This window comes from Lissotriton vulgaris, unplaced genomic scaffold (genome assembly GCF_964263255.1).
Source record: "Lissotriton vulgaris unplaced genomic scaffold, aLisVul1.2 SCAFFOLD_3708, whole genome shotgun sequence".
Classification (NCBI taxonomy): Eukaryota; Metazoa; Chordata; class Amphibia; order Caudata; family Salamandridae; genus Lissotriton; species Lissotriton vulgaris.
The window spans coordinates 116,281-142,107 of NW_028247080.1; the positions used below are offsets into that span (position 1 = coordinate 116,281).

At 47.5% G+C, this 25,827-nt stretch overlaps 1 long non-coding RNA gene across 1 annotated transcript in view; it reads left to right on the top strand.

The window, feature by feature from the left end:
• Positions 1–25,455, top strand: part of LOC147665641 (uncharacterized) — a 90,497-nt gene extending 65,042 nt beyond the window's left edge. Inside the window, exon 3 of the long non-coding RNA XR_015305013.1 lies at positions 25,371–25,455. This is a non-coding gene — a long non-coding RNA (uncharacterized LOC147665641). The remainder of the gene's footprint in view (positions 1–25,370) is intronic.
• The last annotated feature ends 372 nt before the right edge of the window (positions 25,456–25,827 follow it).

Consider the following 25,827-nt stretch of genomic DNA (forward strand, 5'->3'; position numbering starts at 1 on the left):
CTAGAATAGGTAGCTCTTTTAAAACTCCTCCCAGAAACTACAAAGGAGATTGAGGCTCTGATAACAAAAGAGACAGTCCTTGCAATAAAATGCTTTAAACCCACATTAACTTCAGGGCCGGATGACTTCCATTCAAGCTTCTACAAAACGTAGGTGACCTTATTGCTAGGAAATCTCACAGCAGTCATCAATGAAGTGGCAAGCAATGCGGTGTTGCCTAAGACAATGACAGAGGCCTCTGTTGCACTAATACTTAAACCAAATTTGTCCCCCCTTGAGTGTGCCGTGAGTCGACCTTGATGGGAATGGAAGGTAGGTAAAGGGTGGACTGTCGGACAACACAGTCTTCAAAGTAGAGAAATATATTTATTTTACACCTGTGTCACGGTGTACGCATAAGATGGATTTCAGCTGACCGGTTGTTCTCCGTATCAACAGTCTCATTTTTTTTTTAAACTAGAACGTCTGTATGCTCGATGCCTTTGTTCAAATTAAATGCCGGAGGTATAAGCGTGATTTCTCCCATGTAATGCTTTTATGATCCTCCTTGCAGATGCTCCACCACTACGTCCCTCCGATTTTAGAAAGGGGCCTTCCAGGCCCCCTCACTCCAAGAGAATGGAAAGCGTGAGGCTTGAAGAGCGTGCCATTAGGGCCCGGCCTAATTGGACGTCACAGTGTTTAATTAAGACGATGACCTCCAACTCATTTTCAATATTTCTTCCTCTTCTTCTGTCCTTCACTTTGAATCAGTTATGACCTTTATCAGTGACTGGATGAGTGCTAATAACCTTAAGATCAATTCTGATAAGACAGAATTAGTGCTTACTGGGGGTGCCCCCAGTCCCTGGTCCTCTTCTTTTTGGCCTTCTTCTCTTGGACCTTCTCCCTCTTCCTCAGTTTCTGTTAAAAGCCTTGGCATCCAAGTTAGCAGTGATCTCTCCATGCACTCTCAAGTTAGTGCGGTGGTCTCATCTTGCTTTCTCAATTTACGCATCATAAGTAAAATCTCTCGTTTTTTTTCTAATGTGGCATTGAAACTCATCTTGTCTGCCATGGTCACATCTCGTCTTGATTACGGGAATGCTCTGTATGTCGGTATTCCGGCGTACGAGCTTCGCCGTCTTCAACTAATCCAGAATCAGGCTGCTAGGCTAGTTTATAAAATCCCTAAACACCATCATGTCACCCCTCTTTTAAAAGCGCTACATTGGTTACCTATCTTTGAACATTCTTTTTTTAAACTTGGCTGTTTGATTTTCAGAGCTTTCGCCAGCACTGCCCCTGCTTTCGCAGCACTAAACTCAAGGCTTACATTCCCTCCTGTGACCTTCGGTCCTCTTCCAAACACCTTCTGTGCATCCCCCGCTGCAGAAGGAAGAAACATGGTGGCATGAGCTTTTCTTTTCTGGCCCCGTCCTTTTGGAACTCTTTGCCCTTCACCATCAGGATTTCTGTTTCCTATATGGATTTCCGCAGGGTGCTGAAGACCTGGCTCTTCCACCGAGCTTTTGCCGAGTAGTCTGCCTCCCTGTGTCCCCTGGTACATCTGTCTTTAGCGCCAAGAAACCGTTTGGTCTAAGAGCGCTCTACAAAACCCTTAACTTTAACTTTAACTTTACCAAACTTTGTGGATCAGTTAGGCGTCGTTGGGTACCTCGTGGACTACGGAACCCGGATCGGAAGCTAGCAGCGTGGACGCCTGGGACTGTGTGGAGGCCGGAGCAGTTTCCTGTTGACCGCTGTTGACATCATGTCGGAGGCTCCATTTAGGGAGTGCATTGGAAATTGAGGTGGAAGCGTCGCTGTTGAAGCAGAATACTGGGGGAACTCGGGCCTACTCGTGAGGTTAGGTGTCGGGGTCTTGGGGGGGCCTTGGGAAGCTGTGGGAGGCGGGAGGGGCAAGGAAGTGGACTGCTGTTTCGGGGCATCATCTGCCGTCTGCGGCTGCCTGGGTATCCTGCAAGATTTTGGCGCACGTTGGATTCAGCGCCTTCCTCACAACCCGGTGCCTTGGGGGGCAGAGCGTAGGAAGCAGAGCGAGCACGGCGGGAGTTACCTGCATCAAGCGCCGCTGGTTTTGTTGTAGTTGAGGCATTGCGAGGCTGTGGACAGAGCGTAGGGGTAGCGCAAGAGCGGCGAAACTTACCCTCATCAAGCACCGCTAGTTTGTTTTAGAGCAGAGACATACCGATGGTAGTGGGGACATTGCGAGCTGTTGCCAGCACAAAGGGGGTCTATTACTGGAAGTAATAGTTGGGTGCTTCTAGGAGCCTGTGGACAGAGCGTAGGGGGCAGCGTGAGTGGTTTGTTTTAAAGAAGGAAACTTACCTATTGTGGTGTCTGCATTGAGCACTGTTGCCATCACATTTTTGTAGTCTGGGAGCGGGCAGGTAGTGTAGAATACATATACATTTGGGGCTCGAGTAAGAGTAGCGGCCTGCGTGGAGGCGTTTACCACTCATTAGGTTGCAGGTTGCCAGCAAGGGGGGAGGCAGCCGCAAGAGGAAGGACAAAGACCCAGAGATTGCTCAGTTGCTTAAACTATTATTGGCGAAGTTTAGCAGGGAGGATGAGGAGAGCGAGTCTGATGAGGAGCAGGCCCCAGGGACAGGATTAGGAGACCGCCCTTGCAGGAATGGGGTCCTCCCAAAGCAGCCTCCCCTCCCCTAGTTGAGGCCTAGGTCACAGCCACGGAAAGGAAAAGGCGGGAGTGGGGCAAAAAGGAACAGGAAGGTCGAGTTGCATGAGGGGCAGTCTGTAGTGCCTGAGGCCCCCCTAGGCCCGACGGTTCCCCCGCAGTCAGAACCAGTGGACCCTGGCCCCAGTTTGCCCGTGCAGCAAATACCTAGCATTCCCTCTATGCCATTGCCTACAGTGCCTCCCCAGCCATTACCCCAGCCAGTTCCTGCCGCACCACCACAGCCAGATTCAAGGAATGATGTGGGGGCAATATTGGCAGAAATCGGGGGGCCTTGAAGGCGTTAGTGCCTGCGCCCAGTACTCCAAACCCTGCAATGCCAGAAACGGTGCCAGTCATAGTGCCTCCCATACCAGTAGGTCAGGAGGGAGTTTTGCCAGTGCAAGGGGTGGCACCAGCTGCAGTAGTCCTTCCCGCCCCAGCACAACCAGAGGTACCAGCGGGAGGAACCCAGGATCCCACAGCTAGTATCCTGGCCTCAGTGGCTACACTTTTGGCACAGCTGGCAGCGCCGGCGGGGGGAACTCAGCCCGGTGGCGGGGCAGTGGCACCGTGGGCACCGCAATCAGCAGCTGCGAGCACGCTTAGTGAAATTAGCAAACAGGTAGCGCTGCTGGGAAAAATTCAGGACAAAAGTTAAGCTCTGCCAGTCAGGCCACGGGTCAAGTGGCCCCCGCCACAGCAGAGGCAACAGTGACCGCAGCAGGTAAGGCAGTGGGGAACTTAAACAAGAAAGTGTGTCCCTGGCCTACAGGTCGATGTAAATTCAAACACGCCTGTGCATTCTGTGGTCATTCCTCGCACCCTGAGTTCAAGTGTATTAAAAAATCAAAAGAGAAATGCAGAGAGAACAAATCTCCACAGCCATAAGTTGCCCACGCCAGTAGATGTTGGGAGATTGATTTTTTGGCTGAATCAGTACCCAGACAGGCCCGCAGACAAGTCTTTGTATCAGGGGTTTGCTAGGGGCTTTTACATTCCAGCACAGGGGGTACCCCCTGTTGATCGATGCAATAATTTGTTATCAGCACACATGCACCCCACAGTAGTGTTGCAGAAGATTGAGAAAGAACAGGCTCTGGGTTGGGTGGCTGACCCTTTCCCTGCTCCCCCGTTGCCGGGTTATGTGTGTTCACCACTGGGGGTGGTCCCTAAGAAGGAGCCAGGCCAGTATAGGATGATTCAGAACTTGTCAGTGCCAAGGGGGGCATCAGTGAATGACGCCATTGTCCCGTCCTTGTGTTCTGTGACTTACTCCTTCTTTGATACGGCACTGCAAAAGCTGCACGACCTAGGGCCAAACGCCAAAAAATAGACATTTTGGGCTCTTGCCTGTGCACCCGGACGATTATCATTTGCTAGGCTTCCAGTTGAATTACCAGTTCTACTATGACATGTGCATGGGGGGGCGGAGCTTGCCGGCGTCCATGAAAGACGTGCGAGCGCTGAGCTCCTCGCCTGAGCCCCTTTAATATTCGACAAATCTATCCTTTTGGCGCCTAGCCAGCCCTGAAATCTGTGGCGGACTCTCCTTCTACCCCCCCGGCCTGGTGGTGGACCCTTCCCCGGTCGAATTTGGTGGTGGTTTCGCTCCGCTGTTCGAAGGAGGGCGCGGTGGCGGACCAGGCCGTAATCCGGGGTCTATCCTGAGGAGCTGCCCGAGCTGCGTCATGCTACGTGCGGCCAGTGGTACCGGAGTGCAGTCGGTCCGCCAGCTTGGTGGCTACACTACAGTTCCTGCTGTGTGTTCTCGAGCTGTGTTCCCGGGAGCGGCTGTGGTGGACCTGCCCACGGTTGTGCATTTCATGGAGAAAGACTGCTGAGGCTTTGGGGTGCACTGGCAGGGTGCGGGAGACCCTCAGTGGATCGCTGTCTCCTCGCGGAGAGTTTCGTCGGCAGTTGCTTGCACCTGGGGCACCTCGGAGACTGCTGTGGTGCAGTGGCTTGGGAGTGCACTGGAGTGTGAGGGCCCAGTTTATTTGACTTTGGTGGGGCCTGGCCTCGTGTGAGTACTTGTGGCGTGCTTCTCTGGCACCTGGGCCTACTCGTGTCTCGGGGCCCGCGGCCGCCATTTTGACTGCATTTCTTGCTGCGCAACAACTCGCCCTGCGGAGCTCGCTTCCCCAGCGCCCCCTCTTCGCCCCACCAGCACTATCTGGCGACAACGTTACTGGCAGTAGGGCGCTTTATTGAATGTCCACCAGGAACGCTATGGGGAAGGGTGATAAGAATCAACCAAAACTGTCGTTTGATCAGCGGAAGGCGAAAGGTGCGGAGGGGCCAGCTCCGGATGCCTCACCGCGGCCCACGGCTGCCGACAGTTCATTGTGTGCGGACATCCGAGAAATGTTGGGTGCCATGGAGAAGGGCTTACAAGACAGTATGGCGGCGATTGGCACGAAAATCGACGCTTTGTCCTTCAGGATGGACCGCATGTCTGAGAGGGTGGATAAACACGCTGAGCGGCTAGATATGGCGGAACGGCGGTTAATGGAAGCCGAGGTAGCCCAAACGGACTGGGATAAAGATCGCAAGCAGTTTGGTCGCCTACTCCAAGTCATACAGGACAAGACGGAGGACTTGGAGGCACGTTCACGGCGCTCCAACGTACGCATTACTGGGGTGGCGGAATCTACCAACACTGGCAAAATGGAGTTGTTTGTGGAGAAGTTGCTCCAGACACTGTTGGGGGAGGAGGTCTTCTCCCCTATGTTCATCGTCGAGAGGGCTCATCGCACCCTGGGGCCGAAACCGCAGCCTGGACTTCCGCCGCGGCCGATTTATTGCCAAACTTCTGAACTATAGGGATCGAGACTTGGAGCTCCGGCTGGCAAGGGAGAAGGGAAATTTGCAATTCGAGGGCATGAACATCTCCCTCTATCCGGACTTCACGGCGAGAGTGCAAGAGGAGAGGAAGCGCTTCGCCCCGTATAAGAAACAGATGAGAGACCTGGGGCTGGACTACGCCATGTTGTACCCAGCGAGACTTCGAATCAATAAACAAGGGCACTCGCACTTTTTCACGAACCCAACTGACCTGAAAAAATCACTGAAGGAGTGGGCCAAGGAACAACGCAACAGCCCAAGGGGTCAGCGTGAGGATGCGGAGGAGGCCGCTTCTATGGACGGCCAGGGGTAATCGGCCAGGGGCCCTCAGCTGGGCCTCATCTGTGCATCTATCTCAGCTGCAGGTCCTATGAACCTACTTAATTGACATTGTGGGGTGGGACTTTGCTGTTCGTAGATTGCAATGAGGCTGTGGCATCAACATGGTTTACTCCTCGGTGATAGCTTTGGGGGAGGCTCTCCTCCGGGTGGGGGATCTGATATTCTTTTTCTTGGGCTGGTGAGGGTGCCGAATGTTGCTGGGGGGCGAGGTGGTGGAGCCACCGAGTTCTGTGGTCCTTGTCCTGATTGAATTGCTGTCTGGCTGGGAACCTCTGCCCCCGCGCTTTCGGCTTTTGGCTCCCACGAGGGCCTTTGGGTTTGTAGTGTGTTTCATTGGGGAGGGTTGATGGTGGGTGGTGGTGAGTCCTGTCTGACCGGGTTGGGGTTGGTCGGCTGTGGGTGGGTGGGCGCTTGCTCTAATCTTCTTTTGTTGATCCCGTCATGTGGGTTGTTCGGGGACTGTTGGGGGGAGGGTCTGGTTGGGCCAGCTACTGGAATGTGTCTACTGTACCATCTGTGCTACTCTGATTTGTTCCCTGTCCTACAATGGCGAATGTTGAGTCCCTAGGGCCGGAGAGTGGCCCCAACTCTCTCAGACTGATATCATGGAATGTGAGGGGGCTGAATGATTTTCGTAAACTTAGGAAGGTTTTAGCCTATTTGCAGCGGCACCGGGTTGATCTCGCCTTGCTGCAAGAAACCCACCTGCCTCTGACCAGTCCTATATTACAGACCAGGGGTCTTGGGAGTGCTTGTGTTACTGCAGGGTTCACTACGCATGCAAGAGGTGTGCTTACGTGGGCAAATCCCAAATCTCAGTTGTCACTGCAGAAGGTTGTTGTGGACCCGGAGGGTCGGTATGCGGTTGCCCGGTGCGTGGGGAAAGGCCACGATTTGTTGGTTGTGAATGTGTATGGCCCCAACTACGATACTCCAGCTTTCTACACCTCACTGGCGGACCTCTGTAGACAGTATGAGGGCTCTAAGATGCTATGGGGGGGAGACTTCAATTTTGTGTTGAACCCAGAGTTGGATAGATCGGCGGGTGCCCCTAGGACCCCGGCGGCATCGGCATTACTTATGCATACGGAGCTAGTGAAACTCGATTTGCTGGATGTGTGGCGCCATAGGCACCCGGGGAAGGGGGGCTTCACTCATTACTCAGCCTACCATAATGTCCACACGAGGATTGATTATTGGTTTGTCTCCCGATCCCTCCTTGACTCAGTGAAGGGGTGTGCTGTGTTGCCTCGCACGCTTTCTGACCACTCGCCACTGCTGTTGCTATTGGATGCCCCGGCTAGGAGGATACCCCCGTTCACTTGGAGGTTCCCCCCGTATTCACTGCTAGACGAGGCCTTCAGAGGGGAACTTGCTGAGGACATAGACACGTACTTTTCGACTAATGTGGGGTCGGTGGATAGTGTTCAGGTTCTCTGGGATGCATTTAAGGTGTACATCCGGGGGATGACGATGGCTAAACACTCAGGGGTGCTTAAAGCTATCAGGCAACAATTGAAGTTTCTGGAAACACAGTTGTCTGGTCTGGAACGTCAGGCGGGAAGTGCTGGAGCCGCGGACATACCTGACAGGCTTAAACCCCTGCTAGCGGAATTTCATGAGGAGGCGGACAGGGAGAAAAGACACATGGGAAAATATGCCACAGCGCGCACGTATGGGGAGCGGGACCGCCCTGGCTCCCTGCTTGCTAAGCTGATGCATAATAGCAGGCCTCCCCTGGTGATCGAGGAGTTGTTAACAGCTAATAGTGATATGGTGACGGAGGAGCAAGATATTCTGTCGGAATTCCATACTTATTATACAACGTTGTACACGTCGAAATCGAGCCACCTAGAGGAGGAAATAGACGACTACTTGAGTTACATCCAGATGCCCTTTCTGGCTGACTGGCAGAGGGAATTTCTGATGGCCCCGATCCAGAAAGAAGAGATCACGGAGGCGCTAGAGGGGATGAGGTCGGGCAGCGCTCCTGGGTCAGACGGCCTTACGGTGGCCTTCTACAAGGCCTTTCAAGATAAGCTGGTCCCCTTCTTGATGCTCCTTTTTGACGACATTTGTCAACAAGGTAGCATGTCGAAGTCTATGAGGGAGGCGCTTCTCATCACCATCCCGAAACCAGGCAAACCCCCCAACGAATGTGGCTCATATAGGCAGCTTTCGCTGATTAATGTAGATGCAAAGTTGTATGCAAAGGTATTGGCGACGCGGTTGGCTCTCCTGGTCCCGGACCTGGTTGCCCCGGAGCAGGCTGGGTTTGTCCCCGCCCGGAACTTGACTTACAACATTTGCACGGTGCTGGGCGCTATTCAGCATGTCCGGCAAGAGAATAAGGCTGTGGCTATCTTCCTGGATATGGAAAAGGCATTTGACTCAGTAGAGTGGTCATTTATGCTCAGAGTCCTCCGTAAGTATGGGCTTGGCGAACCCTTCCTTCAGATGCTAGGAGCCCTGTACTACAAGCCAACTGCGCGGCTAAAGATAGGGAACTCTGTCACTGCCCCGATTGAGATCAGCAGGGGCACTCGGCAGGGCTGCCCCCTCTCCCCACTTTTGTATGCACTGGTGGCGGAGCCCCTGGCCTGCGCAATCAGAGAATACCACGGGTTCGAGGGGATCAACTTCCCTTCGTATCAGATTGGCATCTCGACGTACGCAGACGACACTTTGTTGTATGTCCGGGACCCGGAGGTGAATCTGTCGGCGGTCTTGCGGGAGGTGGTGAGGTTCGGGGCCCTCTCGGGCCTCCGGGTCAATTGGACTAAATCTGTGGCGTTGCCTTTGACTCCGGTGACTCTCCCATTCGACTCGGAATACCCGCTGCAATGGACCACGGACTCCATACGTTATCTGGGGATCCGTATACACACCGATCCCGAGATCCTGATACGTGAGAACTATGGGGTTGCCTACTCCAAGCTGGTAGATGACGTTGAGGTGTGGTGCAGGCTCCCGCTGTCCCTAATGGGTAGGATTGCAATTATGAAGATGGTGGTTCTCCCCAGATTCCTCTTTCTCTTTGCTAACATACCTGTCGTACTCTCCAAGGCCTTTTTTCGTCAGCTTACTCAGACGCTTATTAGACTTGCGTGGGGGGGCAAACAGCCGAGGGTTCAATGGCAAACTCTCCTGCTTCCCTATGAGCGCGGGGGTCTGGGGGCTCCTGACCTAGAAAGGTACTACAGGATTGCACAGGGAGCTCATCTCCACACTTGGATCCATGGGGACCCTGGCATCCCGCACGTGAAGTTGGAGCGCCTCTTTGAGGACCCCACTCCGCTCCCGGCCACAATATGCTGTCCTGTCGATCGCAGGGTCGGCAACTTGGACTCCATTGCTGCCACAAACCACGCTTGGCATGAGCTGGTCCGCTCCCGTGAGAGTGCGCTGTTGTACTCTCCCCTTCTGCGAGTGGAATGGGCGGTGTTGTTGGCCCCGCTAACGGAGAAGGGTGTCCTGAAGGCGTTACGGGACTTGAGCATAGACAAGATGGGGGACCTCTTTTTGAACGGCATAGTGAAGACGTCGCAGCAGGCCCTCCAATCCCACCCTGGGGTGACGCTATTGCACGGCTTCCAATACCACCGGGTCCGCAGAGCGTTGCAGGAATTGCTGGGCCCGGAGTTGGCAGAGCCGCAGGAAGTGCCTGAGCTTACGTACGTTATTAAGAACCCCTCTCCCCGTAAATTGGTAACTATTCTTAAGAAACTCGGAGATAGGCACCGGCAGTACCCTCCCCCCAAGGCCAGATTGGCCTGGCAGAGTGATCTTCAGTCGCCGATCTCGGATGAGATGTGGCTATACTGCTGTACGAATACTAGAAAGATTTCACTCAATAGTAGACATCGCCTGATTCACTTTAAATACCTACAGCGGGTCTATTATACACCGGACAGGTTACATAGATATGGTCTGCGGGAGTCGGCGGAGTGTGAGCGTTGCCATTTTCCCACGGCTGATTTCCTACATATGTCCTGGACTTGCCCTAGTTTCCATAAGTTTTGGAGGGAGGTATTTGCGGAACTTAGCTCTATGCTGGGTACGGAGGTTCTGCCTTGCCCGGCGCTGGCGTTGCTGGGTTTTTCTAAACCGTTGCCTGTGGCGATGAGGCGACTCGCTGACATGGCTTTGCTGACGGCCAAGCGCCTGATTGCGTTGTGCTGGATGAGGGGGCCGGTTCCTACTAAAAAGCGCTGGGAGACGGATTTGCTGTATTGCTGCACGCAGTCTGAGGTGTATAATGAACTGCTTCCCCCAAAGAGTCGACCTAAGAACTTCTGGGGGTTATATAGGGAATACCAGTGCACTAGAGGGGATAGTGAGTCAGACCCCGAAGGGGAGGAGTTGGATGAACTGCAGGAGGGCGGGGTGGCGATGGCGGAGGTTGACTTGATGTGTGGTTGACTGTTCCCCTGTTGGAAGTGGTTGGCGGGTTCCATCCTGGTCTCAACTGAGTAGCAGAGGGTGTGTATCCCTGGGATGGCTACATTGGGAGGGTGACTTTAGTGGTTCGTTTTTAAATCTGCATCATTCCATTGGGCCCTCGGGTCCATAGCTGTGGGTCCTTCGTTCGTCTATAGACGCGGTAGTTAGTGCGGGTGGGTGGGTAGACACAGGTGTAGGTAGGCTGGCTTGTTTGTAGGGTTGGGGTTTGTTTTTGTTTTCTTTTTCTTCTTTTTTTCTTTTATTAGCTGTGAGTTTATTGCATCTATGGTTTCCTCCCCCTTCTAGGAGATTTTGTCTTTATGATTCCGAGACTTGGTTTAGCACTTGCGAACTGACTGCATTATTTTTGCACACCGAACTATGATCAAGAGTGTCAGCACCAGTATTGACTATCCTATCTTTTTGATATCAGTCATAAGCTGTTTCCACAACTCGTTTTTGTTTATTCTTTCTTTCCTATGAGTGTGCCGCCAGGCCCCCGGGATGCTGGCGTTACGGCTGTGTATATGACCTATGCTCAGAGATCTGGGTGCTATCTATTGTTGCCGCCGGCCTCCGGGTTGTAGGCGATGAGTGCTGTGTGCAAACTTTGAAGGTGTAATAAAGTACAAATTTACTATGACATGTGCATGCCAATAGGTTGCACAGTTTCATGCAGATACTTTGAGACGTTTAGCTCTATGCTGCCGTGGTTGTTTACCCTCAGGACAGAGTGCAGGGACGTGGTGCATTACTTGGATGACTTTATGGTCATGGGCCCGGCAATATCAGATGCGTGTGCTCAGGCGTTGGCTCAACTAGTCGCTATGTTTGGGGAATTTAAAGTAGCATTGGCGCCGGGCAAAACTGTAGGCCCTGACACATGCATGTCCCTCCTGGGAATTGAGATTGACACAGTAGCCGGGGAATGCAGGTTGCCATTTGACAAAGTGCTTGCCTTTTCCCAAGCAATTGACACAGCATTGCTGGGGCTAAAGTTACCTTGCATAAACTTCAGGTGTTAGTGGGCCAGCTGAACTTCACCCTTCGTATCATCCCGATGGGGCGCCCCTTCTCAAGGTCTATAGCAAGGACAATGGTAAGATTGACTCAGAAGCATCATCATGTGCACCTACAGGCCGAGGTAAGGGAGGATTTGAGAGTGTGGCGCAGTTTCTTGAGCGACTTCAATGGTAAGGTGGTTTGGCCCACACCAATTGTTTCCAGTGCTGACTTTGGCTTGCTCACAGACTCCGCAGGTAGCATTGGTTTTGGAGCAATTTTGGGATCTCAATGGTGCAGGAGCGATTGGCCGGCTGCGTGGCATGAGAGCAGTTTGACTAGGAACATAGCCTTTTTGTAGTTATTCCCAATCATAGTGGCAGTGACCTTGTGGGCTGAATTCTTTGAGATCAAATCAGTGATATTCTGGTCAGACAACATGGCAGTAGTGGAGACAATTAATAGGCAAGGGGCTACATGTAAACATGTTCTGAGATTATTGAAACACTTGGTGTTGGCTTGCTTGAGGCTGAACCTGCTGTTCAAAGCGGCACATATCCCAGGTGTGGAGAATCAGGCTGCTGATGCTTTGTTTCGTTCCAAGTTGCAGGAGTTCTGGAGGTACCACCTGCAGGCAGAGGAGCAGATAACAGTGTTCCCAACATCACTGTGGAAGATTGGAGCCCCGCGTTAGGTGCCTCACTGAGTGATCGCACTAGGAGATCTTACCAACAGCATTTCATGTCTTACAGGATGTTTGTACAGCAGGCTGGGGTAGTGGGCCTGTTTTCGGCCAATGCAATATGCAGTTTCTTACAAATTTTGAGGGCTCAGGGCAGGCCAGTCTCTTATGCTAGGGAACATGTGACCGCGGTAGGGTTTTTCGCTAAGCTGGCAGGCGAACGCGACCCGGGTGCAACATTCAAAGTCAGCAAAAACACCTTGTCTAGGTGGGCCAGGCTGGAAGGAGCCAAAAGGGATTGCAGGAGGCCCTTAGATGTTAAGATACTGAGCGACATTCTGGGGGTTACTACCTATGGTTTGCTGCTCATCATATGAGAGAATATTATTTGGGGCCGCTTTTTCGCTGGCTTTTTATGGGGCCTTTCGGTTGGGAGAATTGGTTGGGACCTCCAGAGCTGATCAGTTGGGGGGCCTTCAATTTCGCAACACCAAACTGGTGCAGGGGAGATTGGTAGTAACCCTTAGGAAATCAAAAACTGACCCGTTGGGAAAGGGTACCACGATCCGTCTTTGTCCTGCACCCGGCATAACAATCTGCCCGGTAGCTCTAATGGGGTCATACTTGGCCATTCGCCCCATAGGGATGGATCAGGTCCTGTTCATACATGAGCAGGGGGATTGCTTGTCACAGTTTCAATTCAAGGCAGTTTTTGGGTTGGCATTGGCTAAGCTGGAATTGAACTTATCTGGCTATTCATCGCACTCTTTTAGAATTGGGGCAGCGACTTTAGCGGCAGGTGCTGGCTTACCAGCAGAAACAGTAAAAAGGGTTGGGAGTTGGTCGTCAGAATGTTTTAAGTGCTACGTGCGGTCTAACAGACACCGCCACCATATTAAACTCTTTTGACCTGGCGGAAAAGCGGCGGACGGTCTTTCGTCCGCCGCGTCACCCCGCCATAGTAATATGGCGGGGCAAAATGAGTGGCGGACGGGGCGAATCGCCACCGCCATGCGGTCGGTGGCGATCCGCCCGACTTCCTAATGGGGCCCTATATATCTTGCGACTTGGGGGATAAAATTTCCTGGCTTAAATACACTAGGAATAACACCCTTAATCTTTGTAGATCGTCGAATTTTCTTTTTCCACATGGGATAAGGCGTGGATCACAAATAACTTTTTGGCTGCAAAGCACTATGCAAGACACAAAGTGGAGTTAATTAAACCTTCCATGCTAGATTATGTCTTGATTCAAACTTCAACTGGTTTGAAGCCTTATCTGGACTTGGTCCCACACTTGTGGAAGCGGATGCTCCTGACTAGGTTTAGTTTGGGCTCCCTCAGGTGGCAATTCTGCTTCCATTTGGGACAATATGATAGCTCAAGTATTTGCTGTTGCCCATGTGATTAAATTTCTGCCCAGACCTTATTACACTTTTTGTTCTTTTGTATATTCTATCAGCCGATGACTAGCAAATGTCTGTTTCCTATTCTTAGAAGACAACATTTTACGAGGTGTAGACCGGCGTTACTCTGCCTACAAATACTTAATTGTAATCTGCTCAAGAGTGAGCTTCTTTTCAATATCTGCTATTAGTTATTGCAACACTTTAATGTTTTGAACCTATGCTTGATGCCATGCTTTTGTTACCCTGCTTTTTTACGCCCTGTCTCAGAATCGTGCTTAGTCAGAGGGATTTTTGCTTTAGAAAGCTTTTAAAACTTTTGTCATATGTGATATTAATTATACTTTAATGTAATGTGGGATTATATGATTGGGTAGGCTGCTTGTTTTTGAATGTTATTTGTTGTTCTTTTATAATTGTTTTTAAATGATTGAATAAAGACGATTGATTGTTTGAGCGTGCCTCCAACAGGCCTATCTTGATGTGGATGCAAAACTTTTGACCAGGATCCTGGCGATAAGGCTTCAGGTATACTTAGCCAAGCTGGTGCATCCAGAGCAAGCAGGATATATATATATATATATATATATATATATATATATATATTCCAACATGCAGGTAGCCCCAAAGGAGTGAAGCCTCAGACATCAAATTTAGCTCACGAATTTTATTTGCGGCTTGCAAGCAGGTAGCTGGGTCAAGAAAGTCATCTAAAAGTATCGCCAGACGCGTTTCAGGAGTCATCAGCTCCCTTCCTCATTGGCGTGTCATCAGGTAATGGAAGCAAGGTTCGCTGCACACCTGATGTATTCCAACTCCCCGCCTCCTGGGCGTGGCCCTCCCACGGCCTCATGGTCGTTGTAGTGTGCAGTTGTCAATTCCTCAAGTGGGTATGCTAATCATCACAAGTCGATTTGACAGGTACGGTTCCTAACGCAGGATGGAGCCGCCTTGAAGCTTATGTTTGCGCCTGGAAAGCGAGGCAAGTGGCTGACAGGAGGGGACGTCGACCCACTGAGGCATTTCATAAACTGTCAAATCGACTTGTGATGAGTAGCATACCCACTTGAGGAATTGATAACTGCACACTACAACGACCATGAGGCCGTGGGAGGGCCACGCCCAGGAGGCGGGGAGTTGGAATACATCAGGTGTGCAGCGAACCTTGCTTCCATTACCTGATGGATATATATATATAGGCAAGAAATTCAGAGGCAATATGAAAAAAAGATATTTTATGGACCTAGTAAGAAAGGATGAGATGTTAGTCCTCCTGTCATTGGACGCGGACAAGACCTCTGACCGAGTTAACTGGGCCTATTTAGGAGACACACTGAGAGAGGTAGGAATAGGCAAGAGTACTGGCAATCTATAATACCCCACAGCCCATGTATGCATCAATGGAAAAATTCAGAATAATGTTGACACGGTGACAATTCAGGGGTGCCCCATCTTCCCATTGTTTTTTGCACTATCCTTTGAGCGGTGGGTTGTCTGCATAAGAGTAAAATAAATAGTGACATAAAAAGAATCAATTAGTTGAATTCAATATAACCATATTCGCTGGTGATTTCATTGTTTCACTGTCCGTGCCAGTGAGGTCACTGGTACCTTTCATTAGGGAGCTACCAAAATATGAGAAAATGTCAATCTTCAGAATTAACAAGGTGAAATCTAAGGGCCCTAATCTTTAACTGGACAGAGTGAGCGAGCGAGTCTGACCACTATAATGGGGCTTGTAGGAGGTTCTCCCCTCCAAGAAAAGTTTGAGAAAAATTGCAAAAATTGTGCATTCTACAACACTTTTTCATGATATATTGAATTGCAAAACTGGCCACCAGTAATAAAAGTGCCCCTACCCTTCCAGCCTCAAGGACAAATGCCAATGTCTAGTATGGCCAGTTGGCCTTGATTTAAGGTTAGACAAGGGCGGTCCTAGTGATGCACCAGCAATGCTTCTCTCTTCCCTTCGGAGAGGTGAAATTGGGACTGGTGGCAGCAAAACTGCAATTTCTGGTAGATCCGAAAGATGAGCACTGCAGGGCATTGCGAGAGGGAGGAGCCGGTTAGTTTATAAGCCCTGTGGCTGACACAGTTGGGCTTTTTGCTCCTGCAGACAACCCCACCTGAGCTTGGTAGATCTAGACCTGGAAGGTCCAAGCATAGCACCATTGGATACTAGATCTGCTACTTTTTTGTTATTGTTTTTTCTTTACCTCAGTTGTGGGCTGGGAAGGGATAATGTGCATCAGGGGGCCTGCCAACTACAGCCCATGCGGTAGGGTCTCTGATAATCTGTGCTAGGGGCCTAGTGTTGGCCCAGTTTATCGGAGCCTTCGCCCAATACTGATGTCAGGCCTATTGTGAGGATCACTGGTGTGGTATTAATTGCCCCTCCCCCTTTCTACTATTGGGGAACGGAGCCCTTCCATGAAAGACCAGTACAAATTGCCCACATTTAAGGAAGATGATTTTTGGTTTCCCTACGATGTTGTTAATGATGTATTACAGTGTGATGGATGCACTATGAAGTGCAGAACATGAGTCTATTGCAAAATTCTTAATGCACTCTTTGTTGTGGCTATTATGATAATGATTAATGTATGTTATGTTTGTGGGTTATAACCTATATTAGCCCCTTAGGTGCTGCGCACGTTCGGCGTCCGATGGCACCACTACCTCCGTAGTGCTGCCGTCGGCCGTTGAACGTTCGAACCTCACCTGCGCAATGGAACGTCCAGCACTGGAGCTGGACGTTCCATAGCAGCTATGAGGTTATGAGTGGCTGTTTTTATGCACCTGGTTATATTATAATTTAAGTGTGACCTGAAATAATTTGTGTCTCTCCCCACAAAGAGCTGTTGGTCTCTGGTTGCTCTGTGCTGGCACTGTTATGGCTCATTAACTATAGCTCCTGTGCCCTCCACAACAGCATCCCTGGGCATATCAAAGCAGCATGACTTGGCCCACGCACCTTGGCTCTGAGATGGCGAAACACTACACCAAGTCTTTGAGATGCAGTAAATTGTGGTGACCCACCGATAAGGCCAATGTAAGGCCTTAGAAACACCTCAGTAATGTGACAACTACTTTCTCAAAATGGTTTGCCTACTATGTGGTACATGCACACTGTGCAAGTGTGCTTCTGGGTCCTCAAAATTTATGCAAGAGCCTGAGCATGGACCTTTCAGTGTTAGGTGGAATGTTATGGTGAGTAGAAATACACAAAAACTATACACGACAGGCACTACAAAAAGCCTGTTGTTCTTCGTTGTCTTAATCATCACTTTTATCTTAAATCAGGTAAGTAAATAAATTGCCTGTTGCTTGACTGGGGATTCAAAAGATGCAACAAACCCTTTAATTATAACTGTTCAAAGGTCAGTTTTGCTGTGCACTCCGCATGGCGTGGAAAGGTGCAAACTGGATTTTGAGCAGTGGTTCATCAAAACTCATGCAGGTACACTGCGCAGAATCCAGTGCACAGCTGCCTGGCTGCAGCATCTAACCCCACCCTTCTCCACCTTTTTACCGGTCAGTAACACCACCCCACTCTGTGACGAGGTGGGGAAGGGGCCTGGCTCCACTCTTGATTGCCAGGAAGCCCCTGGTGCAGTAGGTCTTCAGCCTGAAGCGGCAGGGGATAACTTTAACAAAACGCCATCAAGAGTTGGAGCTTAGCACAGAAGGCTATTGCTTTGCCCGGCTGATGACATCACAGACCTCGGGGAGCTTGTCCACTTCGCAATCGATAGCAGCTCAACAGAATAGGCGTGAATGGCCATCAGTATTTCATTACATCCGGTGCACCAGTGTGTTTTCAAGATCAAGCAATTGTCTTAATTGCTTAAAAGTTAATAAGAACAGAATGTGTATGTATTTCTTTTTTTATTATGACATCTTATTTATTGAAGTTGAAAGCCAAACAATGTGGGGCAGAAAACTAAAGGAAGAGGAACCACCCTTGCTATTGACCCCATGCTTGTTTTCATCAAGTCAGCCCTCTGATCTATCTTGACTGCCTGGTGAACATTTCCCTATGGCTAAGGGCCTACTATCTCAACCTATAAGATTTGGTAGGGGAACCAAGTAAAGACTTACCTGGAGAGATGTTTATCTGCGTTTCGAAGCATTTATCAGTGGTTTTGAGCATTTGTAATCGGAGAGAGCTCTCCAGAGGAACCTTGTCTACACACAGGGCAGCCAGTTAGGGTGCATTTTGAAACTAGTAGGGGGGCTATTTTTTTTTTACATTAGATGGGGGAAGTGTTTGATCTCTCTTGGGTGGATGGATTCTTTGTGACATCATCTTCAATGATCTATGGATTATTGTCTGCTAAAGCTGTCAGCCGCTGAATGGAGTAAATATTTGGTGTGTCACAGAAGTATCCTTGCAAACATGCACAACTGAGTTGTCGAAGAAATTTGCACCATTTGAGAACAAGTTTTCATTTATTTCCTGTGTGTAATTTGCACCATGCCACAAAGGCACCTCTCAGTATCAGAGCAGCTTTAGTTATGATGTCTAATGTCAAATTTGCTGGATGCTTATAAATATATACGTCTTTATGGATATGATCACTAGATGTAATAAACGTGCAGCTGTCTGTTTACTTGTCCAACAAAGTTTACGTTAAATAAAACTTTATAAATAAATAAACAAATGACACTGCTTTTCAGCAAGGGTTTTTGTCTCGCAGTAAAATCTTTCTAGATGGTTTTCCATTGCTCTTATTGTTCCAGAGGGCCCTTTAAATGTGTAATTGTAGCAATTTAAGTTGTACCGGCGTAGACCGATTCTGCAAGCGTGGATGTAGAGAAGTCAATAATAATCACACTGGAAGATTGTGGTTGTAGACGGAGTTTATTCAGTCTTCACGTCTTCAGTTCCCAGTTAGTAATGCAGACAACAGTCCCGAGTCCTAACTCCCCACATTCTACCTATTCAAGAAATAACACACTGACTCAATGCACGAGCTTGTCACGAGCTACAGACACAGCTGAGCGCTCGTGACAGCTCACATGAGCGTAAGTACATTCCCAACAGTGGAGATAGTTTTTTTATTGGGTAACTCTTCGAAAACGCAGCATATTTAAATTGTTTTTAATGTGTGCAGACTTTCTCTACCTCCGCGTCGGTCCCTCCCTGTGGGCATCCACACAGCAAATGCTGTCTACCCATTTTCACCCAAACTGAGTTGCAAAAACTGAGTGACGACGTCCATCGTTTTCCCTAAGAGTCCAATCCGTTCTATTCGTATTATTTGAGTTGTTACAAAGTCGCCTACTTTCCCCTCAAACTGTAGCCAACTCACTTTTTTGTGCCCACTGACTGACAGTGTTGGAGGCGGGGCCAGGGTGCACAGGGTAAGCAAAGTAATTTCACGGTCCACAGCACCGTGAATTCTCCGCGCGCATTGCTTGGAGTGTGTGACCCTTGTCTAAGTTTGGAATAATGAGATTTAAGTTTTGAGGTATAGTCACTTAGTTAGCCACTGGAGTGGAGAAGGTCATTCCCCGTTGATTGAGTCCTGGCATGAGTTATCCAGGGGACTAAACAAGAAGACATTAAAGGTGGTTCCACTTTTGCACCGATATGCAGGGCTCTGCGTTAACCTCCATCCAAATGCACTGCACTGGCAACCAGGGCACGCAAGCTGCCAGCTCGCCGCTGGCCAGGGTCTGGAGACAATCACGCCATAAGGGTCATTTTCTGCATGAGCTAACCTTTTCCTCTCTCAGGGACCCGACGCCTTTGTTGACAATGAGATGCTCAGTGGGAACATTAACACTTCATATTCGTGGCTGTAAATTTGCCGGCGGGCTGAGGAGAGCGGAGTCCAGGAAAACAAACACTCCATCGTTTCTGCTTCATTTAGCCGGTGAATGAGGGACACTCTCACCTGCAGAGAAGAGAGGTCAGGCCAGAGCCGGGATCATTCTAATCAGCCTCTCATTCGGGCCTTGTTTCGCGGCGGACTGCGGCGCGCGCCGCGTCTGAAGTAAAGGTGAGCGCGAGGTGAGTGCAAGGAAATGGATAATAAGCACTGTGCGAAATGCTTAAAAGAGGCTCGCAGGAGGAAGGATGGGGAACATCGGGAGTTTGGTAGCGTTTCCACGGAGACCAGCGGGCTAAATATTCGACTTTTTTTTTTAATTCACCTAACGTGAAACCTGCCTAATGCTATTTGGCACAGGGGGCTGTGATTCTGTTTTTTGTTTTTCTCACTATTCCCAGGGCCATTCACCAGACGGGGTGCACCTTTTGGAAAAGCCTCTTTGTCATAATGAGCAAGAAAGCGGCTGCTCGCTCTCAAAGGACGGTGATAATGGCCGCCGCTGACGCAGCCCCCGCGCACGCTATGTTTGCTGGGCCCTTGCCAGCGGAAGGATACAGTTGTTACTCTGAGTGGCATTAGTCCACAATTGGGCCTATTCACCGCCACTCTCTGATCACTTTGCCACGACAACGCACGCTCCCTTGTTCTGCAGCTCTCTCTACCCTTTACATATCTTGGTCATGAAGCTAATATATTGTGTGGGGGGAAGGGAGGGCGATGCAGATCCTGGGCAACGGATAAAACGAATACAAAACGTGCTTGCAGGGTCTAGTTTCTCGCCAGCCATTTTCCCAGCCTTCTCCCGACTGAGTGCCAAGCATGAAAGGAAGCCGCCAACTTTAAGAGCAAGTGCAAATAATTGAGATACTTTAAAAAGTTGATAATGTGCTTGCATCATGGAGTGTTTAATGCTGAGTTAGAAAGCCGCTCAGCGTTTGAAGTGCGGGTTGCTTTATTTCTGAATTGCAAGGTGGTTAACCTCCTGTTGTATCGTAATTGCCTAATGCCCCATTGTTTGTTGAATCTCTGCGTGGCATTTTATTAATTGCTAACTCCAGTGCCTGGGACTCCAGTTGATTCCTCGCCTCATAATTTAATTTCAGTACATCACGTGAAGTGCGGCACATTATCACATCTGTGGATGAAGATGGCAAAATGTTCGCCACGAGAGATGAGATGGCATCGTGAAAAATACAATTTCCTGTTCTCTTGCTGGTGGATAAAAATGCACATTTTGTATGGGAATATGGAGATGTTTAGTTTCCTTTATCGCTGCTGTCAAGAATTCAGTGAATCCACTTATACAGCCTCTTGCACAATAATGGTGCAGGCAGGTAGGGAACAGTAAAAAAGCATGCTGTAATCTGACAGAATTTGTGTGAATACCTGTGAACCCCCTAATGGGTGCTACATTTCCCCTGTAGCTGAAGGTGTGTTTGTCATCAATAATACATGCAGAGTTGTTTTCTTGGCTCCTCTAGCTGTAATCCACCTGGTAGTGAATATGGATATATCATATGTGATTGGATAGGAAAAGGCCCAGAAAAGTGCAACATTTTGTCTACCTTGCTGCTTTATCAAAGGCACAGATACTCAAGTCACACAACTGACTCCTGAAAAATGCCATCACCACACGTTGGAAGGAAAAAATATTTCTAGATGCATGGAACTTTAAATTTATCAGCCTTCTGTAGTAGGTTAATCCAAGAACCAGATTCCACCATGAAAGCAGTGACAACAATACTCCTCAAATTGACTATGATTTCCATTTACTGATGAAGTAAATGTGGTGGTTTGCTTACTGTTATTCTGTGTTTAGTTTATTGTACTGTTATTTGAATATTGTTTTCATGGTATCGAAAAGACCATTGAAACTGCCACAAATGCACACATGCTGTCTCTCTCTATCTTTCTGTATCTCTCTGCCCCCTTCTTTCTTTCACTCTGTCACTCCCTTTTCGCCTTGAAGACATCCTCTTGATCCAGTGGCTGCGTGGACAATTAGGATCAAATCCAATATTTAATAAGCCGGCAGAGCCTGACGAAACAGTGTCCTAGGACCTACTTCATTCAGATACTGTAGATGCTACCCGATGGTGTGCAACTGTGAGACAGAAACCGCAAATCAGCCCTTTCAAAATCACTAGGTACAATACATTGATTTATTGACCGAACACTTTGTGCCCGATCACCCATGCCAGTTTATCGGCAGGCAGTGAAGGGAGCCGAAGACAATAAATAGGTGTATGTGCTCCACCTGTAGGAGAGCATGAGAAAGGAAGGCAGAGACACTACAAGCCTCATCCTTCTCATCCTACCTGCAGCCACTGCCATGCAGCTAAAGAGGTCCTGGGAGTAAATGGGAAAACACTGTAGCTTCCAGAATCTGCAAGTCCTGCAGACTTCTGTTACCAAAGTTCTGAGGAGGGCACATATTACATAACACTGCAAAAATATACTTTGGCTTCTAACATGTCGGGATGGAACTTAATGTGTTGACTCTCACTCCCAAATCTGTGCAAAGTAATGTCCTGTTCTATTAGAAAATTAGGCTGCAGAACAATCATCAATTGAGATCCTTAATATCTAGAAACAAAGACCTTTTGGTATTGTCCTAATAAATGAGAGCCTGGCCAGGTGATTACCCCTGTGTTGCTCATGCATGTGCTTTTTAGAATGTGATGCTGAGGCTAAAGGAACAGCTGCTACTGTATCTTTAAAAAAAAATTGTGTTTCATCTAGAGGTTGAATGGCCTGCTCAAGCTAGTATCTACTTGATGATGGGGACGATGAAAGTGGGCTGGTGCTTCTGTAACTCAATATCACAGACCATGCAAGTTGACTTTCCACTGTCATAGCAACCCAGGGCTACAGGGGCTTCCACTCACTGGTTTCCCCCAATATGGGCTGCGTTGTGAACCAAGGGAAGGGAAAAGAACACCTAGCTTATCCCTTGAACTGCATTTTTCTTGTTTTCCTGTGTCTTACTTTGAGCAACACACTGCTTGCTTGTGCAGTCAACATCATCTTAATACCACACTCTTTTCACTGTAATCAGTGTATATTTTCTTTTACTCCCAATCATGCACGTGCATTGACTTTCCTCCTCAAGGTGATTGCCTTTCATGCAGATCAAAATCACTGTGACATCACATAGATGACAATTTCTGTTTACCAGCGAATTACGTTTATATGATGCACTGTTCTGCCTGGTATTGATGTGTCTGCATTTTACATTTTTTCTGCTGTTTTCTAAATTCAAGCCATTAGGTTGTCTTTCTTCATCGCTTTTGATTTCAAAACAAATCCAAAGTCTTTTGCCCTGGTACTTTCGAATACTGTGTACTTCTAGGTTTGTTCTCCTTTTGAACATAATCATATTTTCAATATATTTCAAGTAAGGTGAAACCGGTTTTTATAAATAAATCATTCTTTGCTTGTTTTTCATGCCCTTTATTTAATTTAGCACTGTATTCCTTTTTCGCATCCATTGGATTTGTTTATTAGGAAGTGTTTTCTTTGTTCTGCTGACTCCTTATGCAATTTTGCATTGCTAGATTTTGCCTTAAAAAGTCATGGAAACTCTTGAATTATGGTAGAAACGTCGTAGGTACACTATCAGAAATTTGCTCAGATTGTGGGCATTTTTTCTGTTAACAGATTACAGCAATATGACTATAATTCCCGGTCTTCAAACGAAGTTTCAATAGTATGCCAGAGATTTGTAAAGATTGTTCTTCCAGTACATTGTACTGGGGCAAGTGCTAAGAAGCAAAAGAGAAAATTATTATGTAGCAGTATAAGCTTCATTTTGAAGCATAAACTGACTCTCTGTTCACGTCTCTTAGGCAGACACAAACAACATTGTATTGGAATTAGGAAATAGAACATCTCAGGGCAAAGTTCATTTTCATGTGGTCCTCCAGTCAAGAGGATCATAAAACAATATTAGGATGATCAAGTTTGATTGAATGTATTGCAGTGAGACTATCACTGTTAGCTTTGGCGACATGAGCAGGCCTGTGAACACAATGCCAAGCGGAGCAATGTTTGCTGAGTCTCAGATAAGAGGTGAGAACAGGGAAGACAGTTGATACATTTGTATACTACATGGTGTATATTGTACAACTTCTACTGTTGTTGTTAAAACTCTGCAGTATGGAGTAGGAAATGAATTCCTCTGTTGTAGTGCAAGCTTCAACACACACTCCAGCTTTTTGTGCCAAACTTGCCCTGTCTAGCAGTTAAAGTGATGAGCTAATGAACCGTGTTTTCCTTTGCCCTCAGTCGTGTCATCTAACAAGGAAGCCAATGTTTCTTACATATGTTTTTGGATGGAACTGAAGGGTGAACACACTTTCAAAAGGCCACCACATCACTCAATAATTAGTAAAATATTTAGTTTAATCTCTGCAAGCTTTAGATAGATATTTAAAATGACAACTTAAAAAGCTCTGCAGTCCTGTATACTGTATTTAGGTGACCGTTTTACATGGGTTTGAGCAGTTGGCTCCAAAGTTGACTTGTAGCGGCATTTTATATTCTTTGGATTTGGGAAGATTTGGATATTTCATCAGGGCTACTACATTCGTTTTTGCTAACCCCACATTTTACCTAGAAACTAACTATGCTGTAATCTACTTTAACAACTCATATATTTTCTGTATCTCTAAACTTATATTTAAATTTAAAGTATTCAAAGCATAACATGAAGCCATTTAACTAAACCTGGTTTGATAATATCTTTTATTAGTAGAAACAATTACATTTCCTGTTTGGATTACCGTTTGCCACTCTAATTCGCCAAAATGGATGGGTTTGTGATGAGAAGAAGAGAGATATGTTTCTTAAGATTAAACATTGTATATCCCTATCCATGCGCATGTTCAGTTTAAGTTAACTCTTGCAAGTTTGGCATTTAATTCCTAAGTGCTTTTCATGTATACTCTTACTTGGAATTCATATTTTGGTTACAAAAAATGCACCACTCATTAAATCTCTGCAAACTAATTTTTCATACTTCCGCTAACTCTCTTGCACCCTGGGCAGGCACACCTACATAAAATGTTTTCCATGAGTTAATAGTTTTTATGTTTAACCAGAATTCACCTTTGAGGATTAATTTGAAATGACGTGAGCATCCTCCATTGACGGTTGGCATGGCGATCTCCAGGAATGGGCATTAGTGGAGGAATTTCACATAAAGCTCAGTAGGCAAGACAATAAGGTGGTTGAGGACCTCACAGTCTGGCAGGGCCTCTGTGATATGCTTCTAGACCTAGAGACCGCCACCACCTCTTCTGATATTAGGAGCATAGGGGGTGATGGGCCTCATGTGGCTGGGTAACTGGAATCCAATCAGGGGGATTGATCGTATTGAAGTGCCTACGTATGGAGGGTGACTGACTGTCTTCTGGTTGGGCTCTCAGAAATTGTGTGCTCGATGATAATTAGTTCTTGAAGTACTTTCCCGTAAAATGCCCGCTATGTTGCATGTCTTCTAGTCTATCTACTGCTGTATCTTTGTTTAATATTAAACTGAAAAATAAAGGTTTCTAAAAAAAATGGAAATGACACAAGTATTTTTAGCCAAGGACTGAACCCCTGAGAAACTGATGTCTCATTTCTCATAATATTTGACCCGCCCAGCCTGCATTGCTAAACATTACATTTATCCAAAGTGTCCTGTAGTTAAAAGTTTTGCAAAATGTAATTTTATAAACCATAGGTCTTGTTCATTCGAGTTTTGGCTTTTACATTCTGAATGAGTTAGCTATATTGAATTATGAGGAGGTAAACTATATAACCATTAATACAATTAAAAAGTGTCCAAATCTTCTAGCATTGTCACTGTTCTCTTGGTACTATGTGGATTCATGGTATGTAAATATTAACCATAGGTCTCTTTTATCACATTGCACTTTGATCTACTTTTCGGCGAAGCTCATTTAAGTTGAAAGGCATTACTGTGTCAGCACGAATTGATTCAGTACTATCTACCCTTCACCGCAGGTTAGGTTTAGTTATTGCCTCTGCTGGGGATTGCTCTTATTAACTATGCAAAATATGTTTGGTGTTTTTTCTAAGACCTGCTTTTTTAGTGTCCATTTTGTGTGTTTGGGTTTTAGTTCGACCCAATTGCAACAGATACTCTGCCACTTCATTCCATTCAAGAAATTAATTGGATCGTGCCTCAGTGGAAAGGGCAAGGAATATTGCATCTGGTAATCAGTTGCATCACTGCCATTGGATGTCCCTTCATTCTTCGATTTTCAAAGAGAAATGGGGAGGTAAAAGTGGATGGCCATTTACTATTACCAATGAGCTGAGCAAAGGTTATTCGTTCCTGATGGGGGAGGTTCATTGTTCTCAGTTCGTACAATGCTTCTCTTTTCTAATACACAAACAACATCGTATATATATATATTTTTTTTAACGTGCAGGGTTCAGAAAGTGGAATGGGGGCTTAAAGGTGAACAAAAGATTTAAAAAAATCACAAATCTTTACATTAAAATTTTTGGGGGAAAATATATGTCGAAATGTAATGCAAATTGTAGTCGATATTTACAATTAAATGAATGAAA